This window comes from Camelina sativa, chromosome 9 (assembly GCF_030686135.1).
Source record: "Camelina sativa cultivar CO46 ecotype springtype chromosome 9, ASM3068613v1".
Lineage (NCBI taxonomy): Eukaryota > Viridiplantae > Streptophyta > Magnoliopsida > Brassicales > Brassicaceae > Camelina > Camelina sativa.
The window spans coordinates 12,349,684-12,367,233 of NC_141888.1; positions in this window are offsets into that span (position 1 = coordinate 12,349,684).

The window sequence follows — 17,550 nt, forward strand, 5'->3', positions numbered from 1 at the left end:
TAGCTGTAAACAGCTATGTTAGTGTTTATGGGGTTAAAATGTGTCTTAATCCAATGCAACTAACTAAGTATAAGAGTTTGACATAGATGTGGAGAGTTTAAAAGCCACTTACACCCATTTTGTCCCAAAACAGGCTAAAACCAATAAAACATTGCTTAGAAGCTGTAAACAGCTATGTTAGTGTTTATGGGGTTAAAATGTGTCTTAATCCAATGCAACTAACTAATTATAAGAGTTTCAGATAGATGTGGAGAGTTTAAAAGCCACTTATACCCATTTTGTCCCAAAACAGGCTAAACCAAGAAAACATTGCTTAGAAGCTGTAAACAGCTATGTTAGTGTTTCTGGGGTTAAAATGTGTCTTAATCCAATGCAACTAACTAATTATAAGAGTTTGAGATAGATGTGGAGAGTTTAAAAGCCACTTATACCCATTCTGTCCCAAAACAGGCTAAAACCAAGAAGACATTGCTTAGAAGCACTAAACAGCTATGTTAGTGTTTATGGGGTTATAAAACACTAACACATTTCTGGGGTTAAAATGTGTCTTAATCCAATGCAACTAACCAATTATAAGAGTTTGAGATAGATGTGGAGAGTTTAAAAGCCACTTATACCCTTTTTGTCCCAAAACAGGCTAAAACCAAGAAAACAGTGCTTAGAAGCTGTAAACAGCTATGTTAGTGTTTATGTGGTTAAAATGTGTCTTAATCCAATGCAACTAACTAATTATAAGAGTTTGAGATAGATGTGGAAAGTTTAAAAGCCTTTTATACCCATTTTGTCCCAAAACAGGCTAAAACCAAGAAAACATTGCTTAGAAGCTGTAAACAGCTATGTTAGTGTTTATGGGGTTAAAATGTGTCTTAATCCAATGCAACTAACTAAGTATAAGAGTTTGAGATAGATGTGGAGAGTTTAAAAGCATCTTATACCCATTTTGTCCCAAAACAGGCTAAAACCAAGAAAACATTGCTTAGAAGCTGTAAACAGCTATGTTAGTGTTTATGGGGTTAAAATGTGTCTTAATCCAATGCAACTAACTAATTATAAGAGTTTGAGATAGATGTGGAGAGTTTAAAAGCCACTTATACCCATTTTGTCCCAAAAAGGCTAAAACCAAGAAAACATTGCTTAGAAGCTGTAAACAGCTATGTTAGTGTTTCTGGGGTTAAAATGTGTCTTAATCCAATGCAACTAACTAATTATAAGTGTTTGAGATAGTTTGAGATAGATGTGGAGAGTTTCAAACCCACTTATACCCATTTTGTCCCAAAACAGGCTAAAACCAAGAAAACATTGCTTAGAAGCTGTAAACAGCTATGTTAGTGTTTATGGGGTTAAAATGTGTCTTAATCCAATGCAACTAACTAATTATAAGAGTTTAAGATAGATGTGGAGAGTTTAAAATCCACTTATACCCTTTTTGTCCCAAAACAGGCTAAAACCAAGAAAACAGTGCTTAGAAGCTGTAAACAGCTATGTTAGTGTTTATGTGGTTAAAATGTGTCTTAATCCAATGCAACTAACTAATTATAAGATGTGGAGAGTTTAAAAACATTGCTTAGAAGCTGTAAACAGCTATGTTAGTGTTTCTGGGGTTAAAATGTGTCTTAATCCAATGCAACTAACTAATTATAAGAGTTTGAGATAGATGTGGAGAGTTTAAATGCCACTTATTCCCATTTTGTCCCAAAACAGGCTAAAACCAAGAAAACATTGCTTAGAAGCTGTAAACAGCTATGTTAGTGTTTCTGGGGTTAAAATGTGTCTTAATCCAATGCAACTAACTAATTATAAGAGTTTGAGATAGATGTGGAGAGTTTAAAAGCCACTTATACCCATTCTGTCCCAAAACAGGCTAAAACCAAGAAGACATTGCTTAGAAGCACTAAACAGCTATGTTAGTGTTTATGGGGTTATAAAACACTAACACATTTCTGGGGTTAAAATGTGTCTTAATCCAATGCAACTAACTAATTATAAGTGTTTGAGATAGTTTGAGATAGATGTGGAGAGTTTCAAACCCACTTATACCCATTTTGTCCCAAAACAGGCTAAAACCAAGAAAACATTGCTTAGAAGCTGTAAACAGCTATGTTAGTGTTTATGGGGTTAAAATGTGTCTTAATCCAATGCAACTAACTAAGTATAAGAGTTTGAGATAGATGTGGAGAGTTTAAAAGCCACTTACACCCATTTTGTCCCAAAACAGGCTAAAACCAATAAAACATTGCTTAGAAGCTGTAAACAGCTATGTTAGTGTTTATGGGGTTAAAATGTGTCTTAATCCAATGCAACTAACTAATTATAAGAGTTTCAGATAGATGTGGAGAGTTTAAAAGCCACTTATACCCATTTTGTCTCAAAACAGGCTAAACCAAGAAAACATTGCTTAGAAGCTGTAAACAGCTATGTTAGTGTTTATGGGGTTAAAATGTGTCTTAATCCAATGCAACTAACTAATTATAAGAGTTTCAGATAGATGTGGAGAGTTTAAAAGCCACTTATACCCATTTTGTCCCAAAACAGGCTAAACCAAGAAAACATTGCTTAGAAGCTGTAAACAGCTATGTTAGTGTTTCTAGGGTTAAAATGTGTCTTAATCCAATGCAACTAACTAATTATAAGAGTTTGAGATAGATGTGGAGAGTTTAAAAGCCACTTATACCCATTCTGTCCCAAAACAGGCTAAAACCAAGAAGACATTGCTTAGAAGCACTAAACAGCTATGTTAGTGTTTATGGGGTTATAAAACACTAACACATTTCTGGGGTTAAAATGTGTCTTAATCCAATGCAACTAACTAATTATAAGAGTTTGAGATAGATGTGGAGAGTTTAAAAGCCACTTATACCCATTTTGTCCCAAAACAGGCTAAAACCTAGAAAACATTGCTTAGTAGCTGTAAACAGCTATGTTAGTGTTTATGGGGTTAAAATGTGTCTTAATCCAATGCAACTAACTAAGTATAAGAGTTTGAGATAGATGTGGAGAGTTTAAAAGCCACTTATACCCATTTTGTCCCAAAACAGGCTAAAACCTAGAAAACATTGCTTAGTAGCTGTAAACAGCTATGTTAGTGTTTCTGGGGTTAAAAATGTGTCTTAATCCAATGCAACTAACTAATTATAAGAGTTTGAGATAGATGTGGAGAGTTTAAAAGCCACTTATACCCATTTTGTCCCAAAACAGGCTAAAACCTAGAAAACATTGCTTAGTAGCTGTAAACAGCTATGTTAGTGTTTCTGGGGTTAAAATGTAAGTTTGAGAGTAGAGTAATCAAGAGATTATGGAAGAGAGTGAAATCGTGTAAAGAGTGAGGAGAGTGAACGATTGAGAGAGAGAGTGTTGGAGAAAGAGAATAAACTCTTTTCTTACTTGAATTAGAACATACTTACAAACCATATATAGAGCTATACAAAGAGGATATTCTTTCCTAGGGTTCTATGTGCACATTAATGAGAGATAGCGACATCTCCTTATTCCTACATGTGACTAAACCTTTGACTTCCCACTTGCAAGTTGCCTAACGGCTATAATAGAAGGATCTCGATGAAGGGAGATCGTTGGGAGCTCTCCTTAGTGGATTGGGCTTATGAGATACGAGATGGCTTGGTCAGCCCATAGGTTGTCGATCGTACGGACGTCCGTACGGTTGTACGGACGGTGGTGGCCAAGGTGGTGTGCCAAACTCATACTCCCCCTCAAGCTTGACTTAGATGATCAGGCAAGCTTGACAGTCGAGGCACCCACCTCATTAAAAAAACCTTAGTATAGAAAACCTCATGGGAAAACTATACATAAGGGAAAAAGAGTGTAGGTGCCTTGTGAAAGACTCATGGCCGAGTGAGGTCTATAAGGCCGAGCTTCGAGTGAATATATTCGCACACTTGGGGACTTGCAGCTTTGGTGAGGATGTCAGCGAGTTGTTCCTTGCTCTCGGTGTGACATGGTAGGACAACTCCAAGCTTGATTTGCTCTCGCACCTTATGACAGTCCACCTCAATATGTTTGGTCCTCTCATGAAACACTGAATTGGTTGCTATGTGAATGGCAGCTTCATTGTCACAATGCATGGTGATAGGACTTGTGATTTCCACTCCTAAATCCTTGAGGAGTGCTTTGAGCCACATTAGTTCAGTTGTGAGTTTGCGCATGGCCCTATACTCGGATTCGGCACTTGAAAGCGATACGACCTTTTGTTTCTTGCTCTTCCATGTGATCAGGTTGCCTCCAAGGAATGTGCAATAGCCAGTTGTGGAGCGACGGTCTCCACGGTCTCCAGCATAGTCAGCGTCGCAATATCCTACCAACTCGGTGTTCTTGTTGCGGCCCATCCAAATGCCTTGTCCCGGTGAGCCCTTGATGTATTTAAGGATTCGGTCGACCATGTTCCAATGATGGACAGTTGGATTGTTCATGTGCTGGCTCACCTGGTTCACAGCAAAGCAAATATCAGGCCGTGTTATAGTTAAATAGATTAACTTACCTACTAGGCGCCGGTAGCGACCAACGTCCTTGTATGGTGCCTGCTCAAGCTCCCCCTGTCCTCCGGCCTTGTAGTTCTCTTCAAGAGGTGATGCCACTGCCTTTGAACCTAATTTTCCTGTCTCATTTAACAAGTCAAGAGCATATTTTCTTTGTGATAGAAATAAACCTTCCTTTGATCTACATATTTCTATCCCAAGAAAATATTTCAACTCTCCAAGGTCCTTAATATCAAAGACTGATTTCAAGAAGGTTTTAGTGTTTTGAATACCTACCGAGTCACTCCCAGTGATGATGATATCATCAACATACACTAGGATGACTACTATACCTTTGGTGCTTGGTGAGGTAAATAGTGTGTGATCAGCCTCGGATTTGCGAAAGCCTTTGTCAAGGAGGATTGTGCTCAGCTTGTGGTACCACGCCCTTGGCGACTGCTTTAGTCCATAGATGGCTTTGTTGAGCTTGAGAACCTTCCCCGGACCAATGGTGTCTTCTAGGCCCGGTGGTGGCCGCATATACACTTCATCTTCGAGCTCGCCTTGTAGGAAGGCGTTCTTCACATCCATTTGCCATAGCTCCCAATCAAGATTTGTGGCAAGAGAGAGAACCACTCGAACAGTGTGAAGTTTGGCCACCGGAGCAAACGTATCAAGATAGTCCTCCCCATACGTTTGCGTGAATCCCCGGGCTACTAGGCGTGCCTTATACCGTTCTATCTCCCCATTGCTCTTATATTTGATTGTGAAGATATACCGAGATGTGACAGCCTTCTTGCCCTTGGGTAAGTCAGCCTCGTCCCATGTGTGATTTTGCACCATGGCCGTATTCTCGGCGTCCACCGCATCTCTCCATACCTTGTGCTGCTTAGCCTCATCATAGGTCTTGGGGATCCAATGCTCATCAATATGGCCAAGAAACACTTGATGCTCTATCGGAAAATGAGCTAAGGTGCACACGGCCTGAATCGGATGAGCAACGGCCATGTTGTTGTAGTACACACGGGTGTTCTTCCAATGACTAGGAGGATACTTGATACGTTGGCTGCGCCTAAGAGGAACTACAGCCCCAGCTTCGGAGTTGGCCCGTCCCGGAGTTATGATTTCCTCAAGCTGTTCGGCCGACTCCTCGGTTGTTTCGGCCGTGATGTCCGCGGGTGACTCCTCAGGCTGCTCAGTATGGTCATCGGCATGTATATCAGGATCAGGCTCAGTGAATGGCTCAGATTGTTCTGGTGATGTTGGTCTGGCTGACTCGGTAGAGATCCTATCATTTTCAAGACCTAGCCGCTCAAGAATTACTCGGAGGTTGCGCGTCCGATCAGATGGAGAGTCGGAGAGATTACGGAGCTCATCCCAATTCTTCTCGTCATAAAAGCCGTGTGTCTCCATGAACTTGACATCACGAGATACTAGAATTCTCCTTGTTGTAGGTTCATAGCACTTATACCCCTTTTGTGTAGTAGAATAGCCAAGAAACATAGCCTTTGTACTCTTTGCATCAAGCTTGTCTCTTAGCTCACCTGGTCGCAAAACATAGCACACACAACCAAACACTCGTAAGTGATCAAATGTAGGTTTGTCATTAGTTAATACCTCAAATGGAGACACATCCTTTAGAATTTTTGTTGGTGTGCGGTTAATAAGATAACAAGCGGCTAGCACAGCATCTCCCCAAAACCTCTTTGGAACCCTTGTGTGAAACATCATAGACCTTGCTACCTCCATCAGATGCCTATTCTTCCTCTCAGCCACTCCATTTTGTTGTGGTGTGTAAGGACAACTAGTTTGGTGAAGAATTCCATGTTTGGCTAGATATTGCTTAAAGGCATGGCTTGTGTACTCTCCACCATTATCTGATCTCAAAATTTTAATCTTGGCATGAAAGTGGTTAGTGACATAATTTTGAAAATTAGTAAAGGCCTCAAGAACTCTATCCTTAGAGGGAAGCAAAGTTATCCAAGTATATTTTGATTTTTCATCAATAAAAGTCACAAAATTTTTTTGATTATCTCTAGATAAGCAAGGAGATGTCCAAACATCAGAATGAATTAAATCAAAACATTTTTCATAAATAGTAATAGATTTAGGAAAAACAGCCTTGCAATGTTTACCAAGAATACAAGCCTCACACTCATCATTTTGAAAAGAAACATTAGGAAATATTAAGGATAAAGCTCTTGTGTGAGGGTGTCCTAGCCTAGCATGTAAAATAGAATCACTAGGTTTCATAATAACTGAATTAAAACAAGATACATTAGAAGATAAGTTCAAGTCCTCAAGCACATAGAGGTCATCCTTGGATCCTCCTTGACCAAGAACCTTACTTGTCTCAATATCCTGAAAATGAACATTGTTAGGACCAAATATAGCATAACAATTTAAATCAGTAGTGGCTCTCTTAACTGATAGCAAGTTAGAAGTAAAGTTTGGCATATAAAATGCCTTAGTCTCCTTATCAAATAGTTTCAAGTTCCCAATGCCTTTAACTGGTACTTTCTCACCATTTGCTATTATCACATTACCATTAGCAGGTTTAATATCACTAATTAGCCTAGAATCACTAATCATGTGATGGGATGCACCAGAATCAACTATGAGGGGTTTAATTTTGTTTGAGGCAAGAAACGCCTTACCGGTGGCCTCTTTGATGGCTTTGATGAGCGCATCAAGGTCGGACCGCCTTACCAGCTCGGACGATGCTGCAGCAAGAGCAGTTCCATTGGTCACTTGTTGAGGTTGCTCAGAGATTGATGACCCCCCCATGGCTACTGCTTGATGAGCTCTCGGTGGTCCTCCGCGGTTTGGTCGTCCACCTCGGATGGTACCCGGCGGTGGTGCTAGATGAGGGTGTAGAATCCAGCAGCGGCTCTTGAAGTGACCAAGCTTCTTACAATGCTCACAAAATGGCGGGTTGTTCTTGTCCTCCGGCTTGTAGTAGCCCTTGTTTGCTGATGCCGTCTCAGCTTTGTTAGCGGTCACAAGTTCTCCCTTGCCGCCAAACAATCCCATGGAGCCATGCTCCTTTTGAATTTGGTTACAGACATCATCAAGGCTAGGGAGCTTGTCCGACCGTAGAATATGCTTGATAAGGTCATTGTAGGAGGGGTTCAAGGTCAAGAGAAGGCCGAACACCTTATCTTGTTCACGCCTCTCATTCAGAATGGCCGGATCTATAGTCGCCGGCCGGAGCATCTCTAGTTCAGCCCAAAGGGACCTAAACTTCCCAAAGTGCTTGGTGAACTCCATGTCTTCTTGGTTGAGGTTGTTGATGGCCCTCTTAATCTCAAAAATTCGGTTTACATTTGTAACATTCCCAAAAACATTCTTGAGAGTGTCCCACAAGTCTTTTGCTGTCTCGCAATAAGAGTAAGCTTCAAGTATAGGTGCATCTAGGGAGTTTTGAATGATAGCTAGGACTCCCTGATCTTCTTGAAACCACTTGTTCTTCTCATCGACAAGATCCTTGCCGTCTTTGGTGGTCTCGCCACTAGGAGCTTCGCTCGTCTCAACATGGGACCAAAGTCCTCGGCCGCATAGGGCTGTCTTTGTGGTTCTAGCCCACAGTAAGTAATTCTCTCCCTTGAGAGTAACTGGAACAATGAGAGTTTTGGTAGTTTCCATGGAAAAAGATGAAGAGACCGTTGGTTAAAGCTATTGTCCAACGGTTAAAGAAAGAAGATTCAAGAACAAGAAATTTCAAGAACAAGAAAGAGAATGCGGAAGGGAGTGATGGAGATTTGAGGCAAGAACAGAATCAAATCTGCTCTGATACCATGTAAGTTTGAGAGTAGAGTAATCAAGAGATTATGGAAGAGAGTGAAATCGTGTAAAGAGTGAGGAGAGTGAACGATTGAGAGAGAGAGTGTTGGAGAAAGAGAATAAACTCTTTTCTTACTTGAATTAGAACATACTTACAAACCATATATAGAGCTATACAAAGAGGATATTCTTTCCTAGGGTTCTATGTGCACATTAATGAGAGATAGCGACATCTCCTTATTCCTACATGTGACTAAACCTTTGACTTCCCACTTGCAAGTTGCCTAACGGCTATAATAGAAGGATCTCGATGAAGGGAGATCGTTGGGAGCTCTCCTTAGTGGATTGGGCTTATGAGATACGAGATGGCTTGGTCAGCCCATAGGTTGTCGATCGTACGGACGTCCGTACGGTTGTACGGACGGTGGTGGCCAAGGTGGTGTGCCAAACTCATATAAAATGTGTCTTAATCCAATGCAACTAACTAATTATAAGAGTTTGAGATAGATGTGGAGAGTTTAAAAGCCACTTATACCCATTTTGTCCCAAAACAGGCTAACAGCAAGAAAACATTGCTTAGTAGCTGTAAACAGCTATGTTAGTGTTTATGGGGTTAAAATGTGTCTTAATCCAATGCAACTAACTAAGTATAAGAGTTTGAGATAGATGTGGAGAGTTTAAAAGCCACTTACACCCATTTTGTCCCAAAACAGGCTAAAACCAATAAAACATTGCTTAGAAGCTGTAAACAGCTATGTTAGTGTTTATGGGGTTAAAATGTGTCTTAATCCAATGCAACTAACTAATTATAAGAGTTTCAGATAGATGTGGAGAGTTTAAAAGCCACTTATACCCATTTTGTCCCAAAACAGGCTAAACCAAGAAAACATTGCTTAGAAGCTGTAAACAGCTATGTTAGTGTTTCTAGGGTTAAAATGTGTCTTAATCCAATGCAACTAACTAATTATAAGAGTTTGAGATAGATGTGGAGAGTTTAAAAGCCACTTATACCCATTCTGTCCCAAAACAGGCTAAAACCAAGAAGACATTGCTTAGAAGCACTAAACAGCTATGTTAGTGTTTATGGGGTTATAAAACACTAACACATTTCTGGGGTTAAAATGTGTCTTAATCCAATGCAACTAACTAATTATAAGAGTTTGAGATAGATGTGGAGAGTTTAAAAGCCACTTATACCCATTTTGTCCCAAAACAGGCTAAAACCTAGAAAACATTGCTTAGTAGCTGTAAACAGCTATGTTAGTGTTTCTGGGGTTAAAAATGTGTCTTAATCCAATGCAACTAACTAATTATAAGAGTTTGAGATAGATGTGGAGAGTTTAAAAGCCACTTATACCCATTTTGTCCCAAAACAGGCTAACAGCAAGAAAACATTGCTTAGAAGCTGTAAACAGCTATGTTAGTGTTTATGGGGTTAAAATGTGTTTTAATCCAATGCAACTAACTAAGTATAAGAGTTTGAGATAGATGTGGAGAGTTTAAAAGCCACTTATACCCATTTTGTCCCAAAACAGGCTAACAACAAGAAAACATTGCTTAGAAGCTGTAAACAGCTATATTAGTGTTTCTGGGGTTAAATTGTGTCTTAATCAAATGCAACTAACTAATTATAAGAGTTTGAGATAGATGTGGAGAGTTTAAAAGCCACTTATACCCATTTTGTCCCAAAACAGGCTAACAGCAAGAAAACATTGCTTAGTAGCTGTAAACAGCTATGTTAGTGTTTATGGGGTTAAAATGTGTCTTAATCCAATGCAACTAACTAAGTATAAGAGTTTGAGATAGATGTGGAGAGTTTAAAAGCCACTTATACCCATTTTGTCCCAAAACAGGCTAACAGCAAGAAAACATTGCTTAGAAGCTGTAAACAGCTATATTAGTGTTTCTGGGGTTAAATTGTGTCTTAATCAAATGCAACTAACTAATTATAAGAGTTTGAGATAGATGTGGAGAGTTTAAAAGCCACTTATACCCATTTTGTCCCAAAACAGGCTAACAGCAAGAAAACATTGCTTAGTAGCTGTAAACAGCTATGTTAGTGTTTATGGGGTTAAAATGTGTCTTAATCCAATGCAACTAACTAAGTATAAGAGTTTGAGATAGATGTGGAGAGTTTAAAAGCCACTTATACCCATTTTGTCCCAAAACAGGCTAACAGCAAGAAAACATTGCTTAGAAGCTGTAAACAGCTATATTAGTGTTTCTGGGGTTAAAATGTGTCTTAATCAAATGCAACTAACTAATTATAAGAGTATGAGATAGATGTGGAGAGTTTAAAAGCCACTTATACCCATTTTGTCCTAAAATAGGCTAAAACCAAGAAAACATTGCTTAGAAGCTGTAAACAGCTATGTTAGTGTTTATGGGGTTAAAATGTGTCTTAATCCAATGCAACTAACTAATTATAAGAGTTTGAGATAGATGTGGAGAGTTTAAAAGCCACTTATACCCATTTTGTCCCAAAACAGGCTAAAACCTAGAAAACATTGCTTAGTAGCTGTAAACAGCTATGTTAGTGTTTCTGGGGTTAAAAATGTGTCTTAATCCAATGCAACTAACTAATTATAAGAGTTTGAGATAGATGTAAAGAGTTTAAAAGCCACTTATACCCATTTTGTCCCAAAACAGGCTAACAGCAAGAAAACATTGCTTAGTAGCTGTAAACAGCTATGTTAGTGTTTATGGGGTTAAAATGTGTCTTAATCCAATGCAACTAACTAAGTATAAGAGTTTGAGATAGATGTGGAGAGTTTAAAAGCCACTAACACCCATTTTGTCCCAAAACAGGCTAAAACCAATAAAACATTGCTTAGAAGCTGTAAACAGCTATGTTAGTGTTTATGGGGTTAAAATGTGTCTTAATCCAATGCAACTAACTAATTATAAGAGTTTCAGATAGATGTGGAGAGTTTAAAAGCCACTTATACCCATTTTGTCTCAAAACAGGCTAAACCAAGAAAACATTGCTTAGAAGCTGTAAACAGCTATGTTAGTGTTTCTGGGGTTAAAATGTGTCTTAATCCAATGCAACTAACTAATTATAAGAGTTTGAGATAGATGTGGAGAGTTTAAAAGCCACTTATACCCATTTTGTCCCAAAACAGGCTAACAGCAAGAAAACATTGCTTAGTAGCTGTAAACAGCTATGTTAGTGTTTATGGGGTTAAAATGTGTCTTAATCCAATGCAACTAACTAAGTATAAGAGTTTGACATAGATGTGGAGAGTTTAAAAGCCACTTACACCCATTTTGTCCCAAAACAGGCTAAAACCAATAAAACATTGCTTAGAAGCTGTAAACAGCTATGTTAGTGTTTATGGGGTTAAAATGTGTCTTAATCCAATGCAACTAACTAATTATAAGAGTTTCAGATAGATGTGGAGAGTTTAAAAGCCACTTATACCCATTTTGTCCCAAAACAGGCTAAACCAAGAAAACATTGCTTAGAAGCTGTAAACAGCTATGTTAGTGTTTCTGGGGTTAAAATGTGTCTTAATCCAATGCAACTAACTAATTATAAGAGTTTGAGATAGATGTGGAGAGTTTAAAAGCCACTTATACCCATTCTGTCCCAAAACAGGCTAAAACCAAGAAGACATTGCTTAGAAGCACTAAACAGCTATGTTAGTGTTTATGGGGTTATAAAACACTAACACATTTCTGGGGTTAAAATGTGTCTTAATCCAATGCAACTAACCAATTATAAGAGTTTGAGATAGATGTGGAGAGTTTAAAAGCCACTTATACCCTTTTTGTCCCAAAACAGGCTAAAACCAAGAAAACAGTGCTTAGAAGCTGTAAACAGCTATGTTAGTGTTTATGTGGTTAAAATGTGTCTTAATCCAATGCAACTAACTAATTATAAGAGTTTGAGATAGATGTGGAAAGTTTAAAAGCCTTTTATACCCATTTTGTCCCAAAACAGGCTAAAACCAAGAAAACATTGCTTAGAAGCTGTAAACAGCTATGTTAGTGTTTATGGGGTTAAAATGTGTCTTAATCCAATGCAACTAACTAAGTATAAGAGTTTGAGATAGATGTGGAGAGTTTAAAAGCATCTTATACCCATTTTGTCCCAAAACAGGCTAAAACCAAGAAAACATTGCTTAGAAGCTGTAAACAGCTATGTTAGTGTTTATGGGGTTAAAATGTGTCTTAATCCAATGCAACTAACTAATTATAAGAGTTTGAGATAGATGTGGAGAGTTTAAAAGCCACTTATACCCATTTTGTCCCAAAAAGGCTAAAACCAAGAAAACATTGCTTAGAAGCTGTAAACAGCTATGTTAGTGTTTCTGGGGTTAAAATGTGTCTTAATCCAATGCAACTAACTAATTATAAGTGTTTGAGATAGTTTGAGATAGATGTGGAGAGTTTCAAACCCACTTATACCCATTTTGTCCCAAAACAGGCTAAAACCAAGAAAACATTGCTTAGAAGCTGTAAACAGCTATGTTAGTGTTTATGGGGTTAAAATGTGTCTTAATCCAATGCAACTAACTAATTATAAGAGTTTAAGATAGATGTGGAGAGTTTAAAATCCACTTATACCCTTTTTGTCCCAAAACAGGCTAAAACCAAGAAAACAGTGCTTAGAAGCTGTAAACAGCTATGTTAGTGTTTATGTGGTTAAAATGTGTCTTAATCCAATGCAACTAACTAATTATAAGATGTGGAGAGTTTAAAAACATTGCTTAGAAGCTGTAAACAGCTATGTTAGTGTTTCTGGGGTTAAAATGTGTCTTAATCCAATGCAACTAACTAATTATAAGAGTTTGAGATAGATGTGGAGAGTTTAAATGCCACTTATTCCCATTTTGTCCCAAAACAGGCTAAAACCAAGAAAACATTGCTTAGAAGCTGTAAACAGCTATGTTAGTGTTTCTGGGGTTAAAATGTGTCTTAATCCAATGCAACTAACTAATTATAAGAGTTTGAGATAGATGTGGAGAGTTTAAAAGCCACTTATACCCATTCTGTCCCAAAACAGGCTAAAACCAAGAAGACATTGCTTAGAAGCACTAAACAGCTATGTTAGTGTTTATGGGGTTATAAAACACTAACACATTTCTGGGGTTAAAATGTGTCTTAATCCAATGCAACTAACTAATTATAAGTGTTTGAGATAGTTTGAGATAGATGTGGAGAGTTTCAAACCCACTTATACCCATTTTGTCCCAAAACAGGCTAAAACCAAGAAAACATTGCTTAGAAGCTGTAAACAGCTATGTTAGTGTTTCTAGGGTTAAAATGTGTCTTAATCCAATGCAACTAACTAATTATAAGTGTTTGAGATAGTTTGAGATAGATGTGGAGAGTTTCAAACCCACTTATACCCATTTTGTCCCAAAACAGGGTAAAACCAAGAAAACATTGCTTAGAAGCTGTAAACAGCTATGTTAGTGTTTATGGGGTTAAAATGTGTCTTAATCCAATGCAACTAACTAATTATAAGAGTTTAAGATAGATGTGGAGAGTTTAAAAGCCACTTATACCCTTTTTGTCCCAAAACAGGCTAAAACCAAGAAAACAGTGCTTAGAAGCTGTAAACAGCTATGTTAGTGTTTATGTGGTTAAAATGTGTCTTAATCCAATGCAACTAACTAATTATAAGATGTGGAGAGTTTAAAAACATTGCTTAGAAGCTGTAAACAGCTATGTTAGTGTTTCTGGGGTTAAAATGTGTCTTAATCCAATGCAACTAACTAATTATAAGAGTTTGAGATAGATGTGGAGAGTTTAAAAGCCACTTATTCCCATTTTGTCCCAAAACAGGCTAAAACCAAGAAAACATTGCTTAGAAGCTGTAAACAGCTATGTTAGTGTTTCTGGGGTTAAAAATATGTCTTAATCCAATGCAACTAACTAATTATAAGAGTTTGAGATAGATGTGGAGAGTTTAAAAGCCACTTATACCCATTTTGTCCCAAAACAGGCTAACAGCAAGAAAACATTGCTTAGTAGCTGTAAACAGCTATGTTAGTGTTTATGGGGTTAAAATGTGTCTTAATCCAATGCAACTAACTAAGTATAAGAGTTTGAGATAGATGTGGAGAGTTTAAAAGCCACTTATACCCATTTTGTCCCAAAACAGGCTAAAACCAATAACACATTGCTTAGAAGCTATAAACAGCTATGTTAGTGTTTATGGGGTTAAAATGTGTCTTAATCCAATGCAACTAACTAATTATAAGAGTTTGAGATAGATGTGGAGAGTTTAAAAGCCACTTATACCCATTTTGTCCCAAAAAAGGCTAAAACCAAGAAAACATTGCTTAGAAGCTATAAACAGCTATGTTAGTGTTTCTGGGGTTAAAATGTTTCTTAATCCAATGCAACTAACTAATTATAGGAGTTTGAGATAGATGTGGAGAGTTTAAAAGCCACTTATACCCATTTTGTCCCAAAACAGGCTAAAACCAAGAAAACATTGCTTAGAAGCTGTAAACAGCTATGTTAGTGTTTATGGGCTTAAAATGTGTCTTAATCCAATGCAACTAACTAATTATAAGAGTTTGAGATAGATGTGGAGAGTTTAAAAGCCACTTATACCCATTTTGTCCCAAAACAGGCTAAAACCAAGAAAACATTGCTTAGAAGCTGTAAACAGCTATGTTAGTGTTTATGGGGTTAAAATGTGTCTTAATCCAATGCAACTAACTAATTATAAGAGTTTGAGATAGATGTGGAGAGTTTAAAAGCCACTTATACCCATTTTGTCCCAAAACAGGCTAAACCAAGAAAACATTGCTTAGAAGCTGTAAACAGCTATGTTAGTGTTTCTGGGGTTAAAATGTGTCTTAATCCAATGCAACTAACTAATTATAAGAGTTTGAGATAGATGTGGAGAGTTTAAAAGCCACTTATACCCATTTTGTCCCAAAACAGGCTAACAGCAAGAAAACATTGCTTAGAAGCTGTAAACAGCTATATTAGTGTTTCTGGGGTTAAAATGTGTCTTAATCAAATGCAACTAACTAATTATAAGAGTATGAGATAGATGTGGAGAGTTTAAAAGCCACTTATACCCATTTTGTCCTAAAATAGGCTAAAACCAAGAAAACATTGCTTAGAAGCTGTAAACAGCTATGTTAGTGTTTATGGGGTTAAAATGTGTCTTAATCCAATGCAACTAACTAATTATAAGAGTTTGAGATAGATGTGGAGAGTTTAAAAGCCACTTATACCCATTTTGTCCCAAAAAAGGCTAAAACCAAGAAAACATTGCTTAGAAGCTGTAAACAGCTATGTTAGTGTTTCTGGGGTTAAAATGTGTCTTAATCCAATGCAACTAACTAATTATAAGTGTTTGAGATAGTTTGAGATAGATGTGGAGAGTTTCAAACCCACTTATACCCATTTTGTCCCAAAACAGGGTAAAACCAAGAAAACATTGCTTAGAAGCTGTAAACAGCTATGTTAGTGTTTATGGGGTTAAAATGTGTCTTAATCCAATGCAACTAACTAATTATAAGAGTTTAAGATAGATGTGGAGAGTTTAAAAGCCACTTATACCCTTTTTGTCCCAAAACAGGCTAAAACCAAGAAAACAGTGCTTAGAAGCTGTAAACAGCTATGTTAGTGTTTATGTGGTTAAAATGTGTCTTAATCCAATGCAACTAACTAATTATAAGATGTGGAGAGTTTAAAAACATTGCTTAGAAGCTGTAAACAGCTATGTTAGTGTTTCTGGGGTTAAAATGTGTCTTAATCCAATGCAACTAACTAATTATAAGAGTTTGAGATAGATGTGGAGAGTTTAAAAGCCACTTATTCCCATTTTGTCCCAAAACAGGCTAAAACCAAGAAAACATTGCTTAGAAGCTGTAAACAGCTATGTTAGTGTTTCTGGGGTTAAAAATATGTCTTAATCCAATGCAACTAACTAATTATAAGAGTTTGAGATAGATGTGGAGAGTTTAAAAGCCACTTATACCCATTTTGTCCCAAAACAGGCTAACAGCAAGAAAACATTGCTTAGTAGCTGTAAACAGCTATGTTAGTGTTTATGGGGTTAAAATGTGTCTTAATCCAATGCAACTAACTAAGTATAAGAGTTTGAGATAGATGTGGAGAGTTTAAAAGCCACTTATACCCATTTTGTCCCAAAACAGGCTAAAACCAATAACACATTGCTTAGAAGCTATAAACAGCTATGTTAGTGTTTATGGGGTTAAAATGTGTCTTAATCCAATGCAACTAACTAATTATAAGAGTTTGAGATAGATGTGGAGAGTTTAAAAGCCACTTATACCCATTTTGTCCCAAAAAAGGCTAAAACCAAGAAAACATTGCTTAGAAGCTATAAACAGCTATGTTAGTGTTTCTGGGGTTAAAATGTTTCTTAATCCAATGCAACTAACTAATTATAGGAGTTTGAGATAGATGTGGAGAGTTTAAAAGCCACTTATACCCATTTTGTCCCAAAACAGGCTAAAACCAAGAAAATATTAGAATGTACCAAGGAGGAGAGAGGAGAGGCCGGTAAGGCCGAACCTTGGAAGAAGAGAAGAAAGGCCGGAAAGGCCATGTAAAGGCCGGTAAGGCCATGTCCGTGTCCGTGAGCGACCATGTACCGTGTCCGGTACCATGTACCGTGTCCGTGAACGGACCCATGTCCGGTGAGCGGCCAGGTAGGCCGTGAACACCAGGAAGAGAAGGCCCATGAAGATGCCCGTCCGTACAGGTCCGTCCGTACAGGCCCGTCCGTACAGGCCCGTCCGTACAGGCCCGTCCGTACGGTCTCGGGCCTCACAAGAGAAAGGCCGAGTTTGAGAGAAGGAAAACAAGGCCTTACAAGAGAGAGAGGCCCATGGGAAGAAGAGAAGAAAAGAGAGGCCAATGGGAAGAAGAAGAAGGGAAAAGCGCACAAGGAAGGAAGGGAAGGAAGAATCACGTGGCCTTTGGTTGGTGAAGGAAGGAGCTGTCCCTTTCACCATTGTCTTGCCCAAGAGAAGACCACTTTATGTCCCTATCTCCCTTCTTCTCTCTCTAACGGTCATATAACATTTTGTACTCATATATTACATTGTATACACTCTCATATGTAACAACACAACAATAATATTGAATAAAAGAAGAGAAACGATTTTTCCTCTCTCTACCTTGTGTTCTTGTTCATGTCACCAATGTAAAGAGATTAGGGTAAACGATTTAGGGGCTGCCCTTAAGGCAGCCTATTCTCTTCTCAAATCCACCTAAAATCTTCCTTATTTACTGTTTTATATAGCCTAGATTACTGATTCTTAATCCTCTTTCTCCTAAGTACACAAACTTG